The sequence below is a fragment of the Oncorhynchus masou genome, unplaced genomic scaffold (assembly GCF_036934945.1).
Source record: "Oncorhynchus masou masou isolate Uvic2021 unplaced genomic scaffold, UVic_Omas_1.1 unplaced_scaffold_1663, whole genome shotgun sequence".
In the NCBI taxonomy this organism is placed as follows: Eukaryota; Metazoa; Chordata; class Actinopteri; order Salmoniformes; family Salmonidae; genus Oncorhynchus; species Oncorhynchus masou.
In genome coordinates, this window is record NW_027006757.1 from 58,056 (window position 1) to 72,338 (window position 14,283).

A 14,283-nucleotide genomic window follows, 5' to 3' on the forward strand; every position below is an offset into this window, starting at 1 on the left:
AGGAGGTACGTTAACCCTGTTCTAATGGTTTAAGGTCATGATGAGGTACGTTAACCCTGTTCTAATGGTCTAAGGTCATGATGAGGTACGTTAACCCTGGTCTAAGGTCATGATGAGGTACGTTAACCCTGTTCTAATGGTCTAAGGTCATGATGAGGTAGGTTAACCCACCCCCATACCCTTCTCACACTATTGTGCCGACCCGAACCGTACTGTGCTAGCGCGGAGATGTTCCTTTCACATTGTCCGTTTCAGCAACGATGATGAGGTAGATTAACCCTGGTCTAAGGTCATGATGAGGTAGATTAACCCTGGTCTAAGGTCATGATGAGGTAGATTAACCTTGGTCTAAGGTCATGATGAGGTAGATTTAACCCTGGTCTAAGGTCATGATGAGTTAGATTAACCCTGGTCTAAGGTTGTGATGAGGTAGATTAACCCTGGTCTAAGGTCATGATGAGGTAGATTAACCCTGGTCTAAGGTCATGATGAGGTAGGTTAACCCAGGCCTAAAGTCATGATGAGGTAGATTAACCCTGGTCTAAGGTCATGATGAGTTAGATTAACCCTGGTCTAAGGTTGTGATGAGGTAGATTAAATCTGGTCTAGGTCATGATGAGGTAGATTAACCCTGGTCTAAGGTCGCTGATGAGGTAGGTTAGCCTGGTCTAAGGTCATGATGAGTTAGATTAACCCTGGTCTAAGGTTGTGATGAGGTAGATTAACCCTGGTCTAAGGTCATGATGAGGTAGATTAACCCTGGTCTAAGGTTGATGAGTAGATTAACCCTGGTCTAATGGTCTAAGGTCATGATGAGGTAGATTAACCCTGGTCTAAGGTCATGATGAGGTAGATTAACTCTGGTCTAAGGTCATGATGAGGTAGATTAACCCTGGTCTAAGGTCATGATGAGTTAGATTAACCCTGGTCTAAGGTTGTGATGAGGTAGGTTAACCCTGGTCTAAGGTCATGATGAGTTAGATTAACCCTGGTCTAAGGTTGTGATGAGGTAGATTAACCCTGGTCTAAGGTCATGATGAGGTAGGTTAACCCTGGTCTAAGGTTGTGATGAGGTAGATTAACCCTGGTCTAAGGTTGTGATGAGGTAGATTAACCCTGGTCTAAGGTCATGATGAGGTAGATTAACCCTGGTCTAAGGTCATGATGAGGTAGGTTAACCCTGGTCTAAGGTCATGATGAGGTAGATTAACCCTGGTCTAAGGTTGTGATGAGGTAGGTTAACCCTGGTCTAAGGTCATGATGAGGTAGATTAACCCTGGTCTAAGGTCATGATGAGGTAGATTAACCCTGGTCTAAGGTTGTGATGAGGTAGGTTAACCCTGGTCTAAGGTCATGATGAGGTAGATTAACCCTGGTCTACAGCTACCTGTTGCCCCGTGCACAAAGTGAGAACCATACAGAAATGGTTTGTCGAGATCGGGCGTGGAATAACTTGACTCTCCTGCACAGGGCCCTGACCTCAACCTCCATCGAACACCTTTAGGATGAATTGGAAAAGCCGACTGCAAGCCATGTCTAATCGCCCAACATCAGTGACCGAACTCACACGTTCTTGTGGCTGAATGGAGCAGTCCCGCAGCAATGTTCCAACATCTTGTGGAAAGCCTTCCCAGAAGAGTGGAGGCTGTTTAGCAGCAGAGGGGGACCAACTCCATATTAAAGCCCATGAACATACTTTTGTTTTTTTGGTCAACCTTTTTCTGACCTATTTCAGTCAAAATTCTTTAAGTTTGTGTATATAAACTACGGTACTGGAAGCGTCAGCATAGTAGGGAGTTTGCACTTTTTTCATATTAAAAGGGGAAATCTGCAGTTCTTACAATAACAAATCGGTTAACGCCCAATTTTGCAGGGTAAACAGCTGAGGGATGGGGCTGGAGAATTGTAACCACTCGCCCAAATCATGGACACATCTATGGATGCATGGGACTGACCAGGAGATGAAAGCCATGTTTTGAAGCTACTGTATTTGTTTACAATTACATTGATAACGATCAATGGTGTTAAACAACAAGCTCATGAGGCTTTAGTTATACTCTTCAAGAATCAATGGCTATATATAATGCATTTTAAAAGTCCTCCAAATGGAGGTACAAGTCCCCTTTAATAAATCTTAAACATAAGTTCTGAAGAGCCATTCTCTACAATTGTCCAAGTTACAGAAAATGAAAACAACTACTTTCCTGGCTCCAATGTATCAATAGTCAGAGTATCTCTCCATCCCAAACCCCCAACCAACCCTAGTGGAACCAAACTGGGCCTGCGTTGGTCTTTTCACTCCTAATTAGCTGTGTTAATAGGATTGTCTTCTGGTGTTTCCATGTTGTAAGACATGCGATTTAAACCACAGAGATATTTAGCCTCTGAAGCTGCAGAGGAGCGACACTTTGACTCAGTATCCCTTGAGCAGTCTACCTACTACCTAACAACTCATTGTCTTTCTATCTGGACATCTATTGATAATCTAACGGGTCTTCAATCACCTCGCGACCTGTCAATCAATCATCCCAGGAGATTTTTCTTGTTTTTGTTGTAGCACGTTTGGTGACTACAAACCTGTTTCTGTGTAGCGAGGCACCCAGGACAACTAACCACCAAGATGTCGATGGACGAGCCTGAGGATCTGGAGATGGAGGAGAGGAGATAGACGCCAAGGAGCTGAAGAAGGAGCTGGCTGAGTCCAAGGCAGTTAAAGTGCTGATGCTGGGTGGTGAATCAACCCATTGGTGTGAATGTATCGGAGATGCTTCCGGGAAATATGCTCTTGTGATGAGGTAGCCCTGTCTGGAACTCGTAAGGTCGTTTTGGCGAATGGCTGAAGCGTTGGAATCCCCATGAGTTTTGGTTTCCTCTTCATAAAGGAACCCGAAAGGCAATATTTCAGCTAAATACCGTGGAATCATAAACAGGATATTTGTTGTGTCATATGATGTGATATCAGAGATTTGGTTGAGGTCAGTGGTGGAAAAAAGTACCCAATATGTCATACTTGATTAAAAGTTTTTTTTTTTACCTTTATTTAACTAGGCAAGTCAGTTAAGAACAAATTCTTATTTTCAATGGCGGCCTAGAAACAGTGGGTTAACTGCTGTTCAGGGCAGAACGACAGATTTGTACCTTGTCAGCTCAGGGTTTGAACTTGCAACCTTCCGGTTTACTAGTCCAACGCTCTAACCACTAGGCTACCCTAAGGCTAAAGTAAAAGTGACCCAGTAAAATAAAGTCTAAAAGTATTTGGTTTTAGCCAGGGGCACATTCCAATACTAACACATCATTTACAAAGGAGGCATGTTGTGTTTAGTAAGTCACCAGATCCAGAGGCAGTAGGGATAAGTGTGTAAATTGTACCATTTTTTCTAATCATTAATCATGTAATGAGTACTTTCGTGTCAGGGAAAATGTATAGAGTAAAAAGTACATTATTTTCTTTAGGAATGTAGTGATAAAAGTTTTCATAAATATAAATAGTAATGTAAAAGTTCAGAAAAAACAACTTATGTTGTACTTTAAAGTATTTTTACTTAAGTACTTTACACCACTGGTTGAGGTTTGTATTGAACTGCCATCCAGAAGCAAGGAGGGACCACATCAGAAAGGGGGGGAAATCATTTAATACGACATGATTGGTTCCTCTGACAACCTGGCCTCAAGATAGGACAAAAAATATTTCAAATGAAATTGAGATAACATCTGTAATTTTCACATTTAATCTTTCTGGTGTTGAATATATTCCATCAAATGATATCATACTCTTTCTCTGGTCCCATTTTAATCAAACACAGACAATAAGGCCTTGATTCAATCAGATAAAGCATCTACCGGCAATAGCCCACGCCCGCACAGCTGATGTTTTGACGGTGTCGGAGGTGGAACTGCGTCGGAGTTGTCAAATCGGTGAGCAGCTACCAACGCAGTTCGCTTAATGCTTGATCTGATTGATCACTCGCTCCCACTCGCATTAGAAGTTCAGGACGAGAAAGTGTACGCTATATAGAAATAATGACTCTCAAATTGAAAATCATTCAACTAAATAATGAGGACTTCTATCAGCCTAATCAAAGTGTAGATGACTTGTAAACAAGTTTGCATGGAATTTCTATTATTGCGATTTAATGGTCGTGCCGGCGACAACAGTTGTGACCAATTGGTGTTTTGGCTAAGCCTAACCCTAATCCTTTTCCTAACCTTTACTCATTCTCCTAATTTGCTGCATCAATTCACCTAACCTGCAGCATTAGTTCTCCTAACCTGCAACATTAACTATCCTAACCTGCTCTATTAATTATCCCAACCTGACACATTAACTATCCTAACCTGCTACATTAAGTATCCTAACCTGCTACATTAAGTATCCTAACCTGCTACATTAACTATCCTAACCTGCTACATTAAGTATCCTAACCTGCTACATTAAGTATCCTAACCTGCTACATTAATTATCCTAACCTGCTACATTAAGTATCCTAACCTGCTACATTAATTATCCTAACCTGCCACATTAACTATCCTAACCTGCCACATTAACTAGCCTAACCTGCCACATTAACTATCCTAACCTGCTACATTAACTAGCCTAACCTGCTACATTAACTATCCTAACCTGCTACATTAACTATCCTAACCTGCTACATTAACTATCCTAACCTGCTACATTAAGTATCCTAACCTGCTACATTAAGTATCCTAACCTGCTACATTAATTATCCTAACCTGCTACATTAAGTATCCTAACCTGCTACATTAATTATCCTAACCTGCCACATTAACTATCCTAACCTGCCACATTAACTATCCTAACCTGCCACATTAACTATCCTAACCTGCTACATTAAGTATCCTAACCTGCTACATTAACTATCTAACCTGCTTCATTAAGTATCCTAACCTGCTACATGAATTATCCAACCTGCTACATGAATTATCCTAACCTGCTACATACATCATCCTAACCTGCTACATTAACTATCCTAACCTGCTACATTAAGTATCCTAACCTGCTACGTTAATTATCCTAACCTGCCACATTAATTATCCTAACCTGCTATGTAAACAAATCCTCATTATTACCACAACGCGGCTGCTTGTGGATTTGACAGCTCAGTTCCAACTCTGACACCATCAAAACAACCGCTATGCGAATGTCGGCAGAAACTGATCTGATTGAAGCAGACCCCGAGTACTGATTCTGTCTGTGAATTGAATATGCACTTTGTCTGAACATTGACAGTTAAGAACCAACACACAAAGATCAAGGCGTAATATTCTTTCTCTCAGAATGTTTCAGCTATATGTAACTGAACCTAGAAAAGAAGGAAGAGATTTTTGTGGTTTGTTAAAGTACAGATTCAGACCTTGAGGTACATTGAGTTCCATCGCTCTCCCGAGGTTCCATCGCTCCATCGAGTTCCATCGCTCCCGAGTTCCATCGCTCCCCGAGTTCCATCGGCTCCCGAGGTCCACGCATCCCCGAGTTCCATCGCTCCCGAGTTCCATCGCTCCCGAGGTCCATCGCTCCCAGAGTTCCATCGGCTCCCGGGTCCATCGCTCCCGAGGTCCATCGGCTCCCGAGGTCCATCGCTCCCCGAGGTCCACGGCTCCCCGAGTTCCACGCTCCCGAGTTCCACGCTCTCCGGGGTCCATCGCTCCCGGTTCATCGCTCCCCGAGGTCCATCGCTCTCCGAGTTCCATCGCTCCCGAGTTCCATCGCTCCCGAAGTTCCATCGCTCCCGAGTTCCATCGCTCCCCGAGTTCCATCGCTCCCGAGGTCCATCGCCTCCGAGTTCCATCGCTCCCGAGTTCCATCGCTCCCGGGAGTTCCATCGCTCCCCGAGTTCCATCGGCTCCCTCCCAGTTCCATCGCTCCCGAGTTCCATCGTCCCCGAGGTCCATCGCTCCCGAGTTCCATCTGCCCTGAGTTCACATGCTCCCGAGTTCCATCGCCTCCGAGTTCCATCGCTCGAGTTCCACCTCCCAGTTCCACGTCCCCGAGTTCCATCGCTCCCGAGTTCCATCGCTCCCGAGTTCCATCGCTCCCGAGTTCCATCGCTCCCCGAGTTCCACGCTCCCGAGGTCCATCGCTCCCAGAGTTCCATCGCTCCCCGAGGTCCATCGCTCCCGAGGTCCACGCTCCCGAGGTCCATCGGCTCCCGAGGTCCATCGGCTCCCGAGTTCCATCGCTCCCGGTCCATCGCTCCCGAGGTCCATCGCCCAGCCGAGGTCCATCGCTCCCCGAGTTCCATCGCTCCCCGAGTTCCATCGCTCCCCGAGTTCCATCGCTCCGAGTTCCATCGCTCCCGAGGTCCATCGTCCCGCCATCGCCCGAGGTCCATCGCTCCCGAGGTCCATCGCTCCCGAGTTCCACGTCCATCGCTCCCCGAGTTCCATCGCTCCCGAGTTCCACGCTTCCCCGAGTTCCATCGCTCCCGAGGTCCATCGCTCCCCGAGTTCCACGCTCCCGAGTCCATCGCCTCCGAGTTCCATCGCCTCTCCGAAGTTCCATCGCTCCCCGAGTTCCATCGCGCTCCCCGAGTTCCATCGCTTCCTCGAGTTCCATCGCTCCAGAGTTCCATCACTTCGAAGTTCCACGCTCCTCGAGTCTGGTCGCTTCTCCGAGTTCCATCGCTTGAGTTCCACGCTCTCCTCGAAGTTCCACGCTCTCCGAGTTCCATCGCTCCCCGCTGAGTCCATCTGCCCCTTGCTCCATCGCCTCGAGTTCCATCGCCCTCGAGTTCCAGCTTCCTGAGGTCCATCGGCCCTCGAGGTCCATCGCCCTCGAGTTCCATCGCTTCCCCGAGTTCCATCGCTCCCGAGGTCCATCGCTCCCCGAGGTCCATCGCTCCCCGAGGTCCATCGCTCCCGAGGTCCATCGCTCCCCGAGGTCCATCGCTCCTCGAGTTCCATCGCTCCCCGAGTTCCATCGCTCCCCGAGTTCCATCGCTCCTCGAGTTCCATCGCTCCCCGAGTTCCATCGCTCCCCGAGTTCCATCGCTCCTCGAGTTCCATCGCTCCCCGAGTTCCATCGCTCCCTCCCAGTGAGTCCAGTCCAGTGGAAAGGCAGGACACAGTGAGGTGTTTAAATAATCACTACTAAAGGTCCAAGTGAATTATGGAACCCATGAAGTGCCAAGCCGATTACACTGAGTTTAACTCAGATCCAGATCCAGTCCAGAAATGTGTTCCCATTCTCTCCTCTGACAGCATTCACCCTTTCACACTACCGCGACGACCCAATTCAAACTGTACTGTGCTCAGATTTAAATTTTTTTTTTTTTTTTTACATAGTCCCTTTTACAACACAACACTCTTATAGAATCTATTATGTGTGGGTTCAGATTGGTTCTGGGCTCAGCAGGATTTAGTTGGGCTGTGGCTTTAGTAGTGTGAAAAGGGTAATCCACTTGGCCTCTCAGTATGTGGTCACTTAAAGTCTCAGTCAATGCTAATGATCAAATCCAAAAAAACAGGTCTCGGTAAAATATATCCAGATACTGGAATAGACAGATCTATTTCCATCAGCCTAACCAGGCCAAATAGCTAACGCTGAGGTCCCCACAAACGGTTTTAGCATCCTGTACCCTTTTCACACTACTGAGTAAAGCTGAGCTGTACTTCTGATTTGACCTGTTGGAAAGGTGTGTGTGTGAGACACAGTGTTCTCACTCCTACCAGTGGTACCGTATAAATAGTGTTGTGTTCTTTAGCAGACAGTGTTAGTGTGACCGACTGACCCGGGGTTCGAATCCCGTGTTATCCCTTTGATGGTGAGCAAACACAAGTTTTAAGGTCTCAGGTGGCTGAGCAGGCAAACGACTTCTGTTACTTTAGCTCTTGTCCTTGATACAAAGTGGTAAGATGACCTGTTTCCAGGTTACATAATGCTTGTTGTGTTAAGACACAGGACCAGGTTACATAATGCTTGTTGTGTTAAGACACAGGACCAGGTTACATAATGCTTGTTGTGTTAAGACACAGGACCAGGTTCCATAATGCTTGTTGTGTTAAGACACAGGACCAGGTTCCATAATGCTTGTTGTGTTAAGACACAGGACCAGGTTACATAATGCTTGTTGTGTTAAGACACAGGACCAGGTGACATAATGCTTGTTGTGTTAAGACACAGGACCAGGTTACATAATGCTTGTTGTGTTAAGACACAGGACCAGGTTACATAATGCTTGCTGTGTTAAGACACAGGACCAGGTTACATAATGCTTGTTGTGTTAAGACACAGGACCAGGTTACATAATGCTTGTTGTGTTAAGACACAGGACCAGGTTACATAATGCTTGTTGTGTTAAGACACAGGACCAGGTTACAGCTAATGCTTGCTGTGTTAAGACACAGGACCAGGTTACATAATGCTTGTTGTGTTAAGACACAGGACCAGGTTACATAATGCTTGTTGTGTTAAGACACAGGACCAGGTTACATAATGCTTGTTGTGTTAAGACACAGGACCAGGTTACATAATGCTTGTTGTGTTAAGACACAGGACCAGGTTACATAATGCTTGTTGTGTTAAGACACAGGACCAGGTTACATAATGCTTGTTGTGTTAAGACACAGGACCAGGTTACATAATGCTTGTTGTGTTAAGACACAGGAAACATGAAACCCATCCATAACACTCAGCAAGGGGGTACATGAAGAGGAGGCGGCCAACCTTAATGTGGAAGGGCACTGAGCCAATGGGTGTCATTATGTAACCTGGTCCTGTGTCTTAACACAGCAAGCATTATGTAACCTGGTCCTGTCTGTGGCTATGAGTCTGTGGCTATGAGTGGCGCAGGGCTCAACCAATTAGAGTAGATTAAATGGAGAACACTTCTCCACAAGGAGGCATCCTATTGGATGATGTCTGTCTATGGTCTTTATAACTGCTGTGTTGTTGAATAATCTAATCAACTTCACTACAATTACCCATTTAACTACTAAACTAAGCTGAGATTGTTTTAGTTGAATAGCCAGCTGTATAGCGAACTCCTAGCTATGTAAATGAACATGCCACCATAGGAGTTGGCAAGACCGCACAAACAGATTTGGTACCAGGCTAGAGCTAAAATGAGCTGAGACTTATATACTGACTGGCCTGGTTACAGGATGGTATTATATACTGACTGGCCTGGCCTGGTTACAGGATGACATTATATACTGACTGGCCTGGTTACAGGATGGTATTATATACTGACTGGCCTGGCCTGGTTACAGGATGACATTATATACTGACTGGCCTGGTTACAGGATGACATTATATACTGACTGGCCTGGTTACAGGATAATATTATATACTGACTGGCCTGGTTACAGGATGATATTATATACTGACCGGCCTGGCCTGGTTACAGGATGACATTATATACTGACTGGCCTGGTTACAGGATGACATTATATACTGACTGGCCTGGTTACAGGATGACATTATATACTGACTGGCCTGGCCTGGTTACAGGATGACATTATATACTGACTGGCCTGGTCTGGTTACAGGATGATATTAAATACTGACTGGCCTGGCCTGGTTACATGATACCATTATATAGTGACTGGCCTGGTTACAGGATGACATTATATACTGACTGGCCTGGTTACAGGATGACATTATATACTGACTGGCCTGGTTACAGGATAATATTATATACTGACTGGCCTGGTTACAGGATGATATTAAATACTGACTGGCCTGGTTACAGGATGACATTATATACTGACTGGCCTGGTTACAGGATGACATTATATACTGACTGGCCTGGTTACAGGATGACATTATATACTGACTGGCCTGGTTACAGGATGACATTATATACTGACTGGCCTGGTTACATGATAATATTATATACTGACTGGCCTGGTTACAGGATGATATTATATACTGACTGGCCTGGTTACAGGATGACATTATATACTGACTGGCCTGGTTACAGGATGACATTATATACTGAATGGCCTGGCCTGGTTACATGATAATATTATATACTGACTGGCCTGGTTACAGGATGATATTATATACTGACTGGCCTGGTTACAGGATGACATTATATACTGACTGGCCTGGTTACAGGATGATATTATATACTGACTGGCCTGGTTACAGGATGATATTAAATACTGACTGGCCTGGCCTGGTTACAGGATGACATTATATACTGACTGGCCTGGTTACAGGATGACATTATATACTGACTGGCCTGGTTACAGGATGACATTATATACTGACTGGCCTGGTTACAGGATGACATTATATACTGACTGGCCTGGTTACATGATAATATTATATACTGACTGGCCTGGTTACAGAATAATATTATATACTGACTGGCCTGGTTACAGGATGATATTATATACTGACTGGCCTGGTTACAGGATGACATTATATACTGACTGGCCTGGTTACAGGATGACATTATATACTGACTGGCCTGGTTACAGAATGACATTAAATACTGACTGGCCTGGTTACAGGATGACATTATATACTGACTGGCCTGGTTACAGGATGATATTAAATACTGACTGGCCTGGTTACAGGATAATATTATATACTGACTGGCCTGGTTACAGGGTGATATTATATACTGACTGGCCTGGTTACAGGATGACATTATATACTGACTGGCCTGGTTACAGGATGATATTAAATACTGACTGGCCTGGTTACAGGATGACATTATATACTGACTGGCCTGGCCTGGTTACAGGATGATATTATATACTGACTGGCCTGGTTACAGGATGATATTAAATACTGACTGGCCTGGCCTGGTTACAGGATGACATTATATACTGACTGGCCTGGTTACAGGATGACATTATATACTGACTGGCCTGGTTACAGGATGACATTATATACTGACTGGCCTGGTTACAGGATGACATTATATACTGACTGGCCTGGTTACATGATAATATTATATACTGACTGGCCTGGTTACAGGATGATATTATATACTGACTGGCCTGGTTACAGGATAATATTATATACTGACTGGCCTGGTTACAGGATGATATTATATACTGACTGGCCTGGTTACAGGATGACATTATATACTGACTGGCCTGGTTACAGGATGACATTATATACTGACTGGCCTGGTTACAGGATGACATTATATACTGACTGGCCTGGTTACAGGATGACATTATATACTGACTGGCCTGGTTACAGGATGACATTATATACTGACTGGCCTGGTTACAGGATGACATTATATACTGACTGGCCTGGCCTGGTTACAGGATGACATTATATACTGACTGGCCTGGCCTGGTTACAGGATGACATTATATACTGATTGGCCTGGTCTGGTTACAGGATGACATTATATACTGACTGGCCTGGCCTGGTTACATGATGCCATTATATACTGACTGGCCTGGCCTGGTTACATGATGATATTATATACTGACTGGCCTGGTTACAGAATGACATTATATACTGACTGGCCTGGTTACAGGATGACATTATATACTGACTGGCCTGGTTACAGGATGATATTATATACTGACTGGCCTGGTTACAGGATGGTATTATATACTGACTGGCCTGGTTACAAGATTATATATATACTGACTGGCCTGGCCTGGTTACAGGATGATATTATATACTGACTGGCCTGGCCTGGTTACAGGATGACATTATATACTGACTGGCCTGGTTACAGGATGACATTATATACTGACTGGCCTGGTTACAGGATGACATTATATACTGACTGGCCTGGTTACAGGATGACATTATATACTGACTGGCCTGGTTACAGGATGACATTATATACTGACTGGCCTGGTTACAGGATGATATTATATACTGACTGGCCTGGTTACAGGATGACATTATATACTGACTGGCCTGGTTACAGGATGACATTATATACTGACTGGCCTGGTTACATGATAATATTATATACTGACTGGCCTGGTTACAGGATGATATTATATACTGACTGGCCTGGTTACAGGATGACATTATATACTGACTGGCCTGGTTACAGGATGACATTATATACTGACTGGCCTGGTTACAGGATGACATTATATACTGACTGGCCTGGTTACAGGATGACATTATATACTGACTGGCCTGGTTACAGGATGACATTATATACTGACTGGCCTGGTTACAGGATGACATTATATACTGACTGGCCTGGTTACAGGATGACATTATATACTGACTGGCCTGGCCTGGTTACAGGATGACATTATATACTGACTGGCCTGGCCTGGTTACAGGATGACATTATATACTGATTGGCCTGGTCTGGTTACAGGATGACATTATACTGACTGGCCTGGCCTGGTTACATGATGCCATTATATACTGACTGGCCTGGCCTGGTTACATGATGATATTATATACTGACTGGCCTGGTTACAGAATGACATTATATACTGACTGGCCTGGTTACAGGATGACATTATATACTGACTGGCCTGGTTACAGGATGATATTATATACTGACTGGCCTGGTTACAGGATGATATTAAATACTGACTGGCCTGGTTACAGGATGACATTATATAGTGACTGGCCTGGTTACAGGATGACATTATATACTGACTGGCCTGGTTACAGGATGACATTATATACTGACTGGCCTGGTTACAGGGATGATATTATATACTGACTGGCCTGGTTACAGGATGACATTATATACTGACTGGCCTGGTTACAGGATGACATTATATACTGACTGGCCTGGTTACATGATAATATTATATACTGACTGGCCTGGTTACAGGATGATATTATATACTGACTGGCCTGGTTACAGGATGACATTATATACTGACTGGCCTGGTTACAGGATGACATTATATACTGACTGGCCTGGTTACAGGATGACATTATATACTGACTGGCCTGGTTACAGGATGACATTATATACTGACTGGCCTGGTTACAGGATGACATTATATACTGACTGGCCTGGTTACAGGATGACATTATATACTGACTGGCCTGGTTACAGGATGACATTATATACTGACTGGCCTGGCCTGGTTACAGGATGACATTATATACTGACTGGCCTGGCCTGGTTACAGGATGACATTATATACTGATTGGCCTGGTCTGGTTACAGGATGACATTATATACTGACTGGCCTGGCCTGGTTACATGATGCCATTATATACTGACTGGCCTGGCCTGGTTACATGATGATATTATATACTGACTGGCCTGGTTACAGAATGACATTATATACTGACTGGCCTGGTTACAGGATGACATTATATACTGACTGGCCTGGTTACAGGATGATATTATATACTGACTGGCCTGGTTACAGGATGATATTAAATACTGACTGGCCTGGTTACAGGATGACATTATATAGTGACTGGCCTGGTTACAGGATGACATTATATACTGACTGGCCTGGCCTGGTTACAGGATGATATTATATACTGACTGGCCTGGTTACAGGATGACATTATATAGTGACTGGCCTGGTTACAGGATGACATTATATAGTGACTGGCCTGGTTACAGGATGACATTATATACTGACTGGCCTGGTTACAGGATGGTATTATATACTGACTGGTCTGGTTACAGGATGATATTATATACTGACTGGCCTGGCCTGGTTACAGGATGATATTATATACTGACTGGCCTGGTTACAGGATGACATTATATAGTGACTGGCCTGGTTACAGGATGACATTATATAGTGACTGGCCTGGTTACAGGATGACATTATATACTGACTGGCCTGGTTACAGGATGACATTATATACTGACTGGCCTGGCCTGGTTACAGGATGACATTATATACTGACTGGCCTGGTTACAGGATGACATTATATAGTGACTGGCCTGGTTACAGGATGACATTATATACTGACTGGCCTGGCCTGGTTACAGGATGACATTATATAGTGACTGGCCTGGTCTGGTTACAGGATGATATTATATACTGACTGGACTGGCCTGGTTACAGGATGACATTATATACTGACTGGCCTGGTCTGGTTACAGGATGACATTATATACTGACTGGCCTGGTCTGGTTACAGGATGATATTATATACTGACTGGCCTGGTTACAGGATGACATTATATACTGACTGGCCTGGTTACAGGATGACATTATACTGACTGGCCTGGCCTGGTTACAGGATGATATTATATACTGACTGGCCTGGCCTGGTTACAGGATGACATTATATACTGACTGGCCTGGTTACAGGATGACATTATATACTGACTGGCCTGGTCTGGTTACAGGATGACATTATATACTGACTGGTCTGGT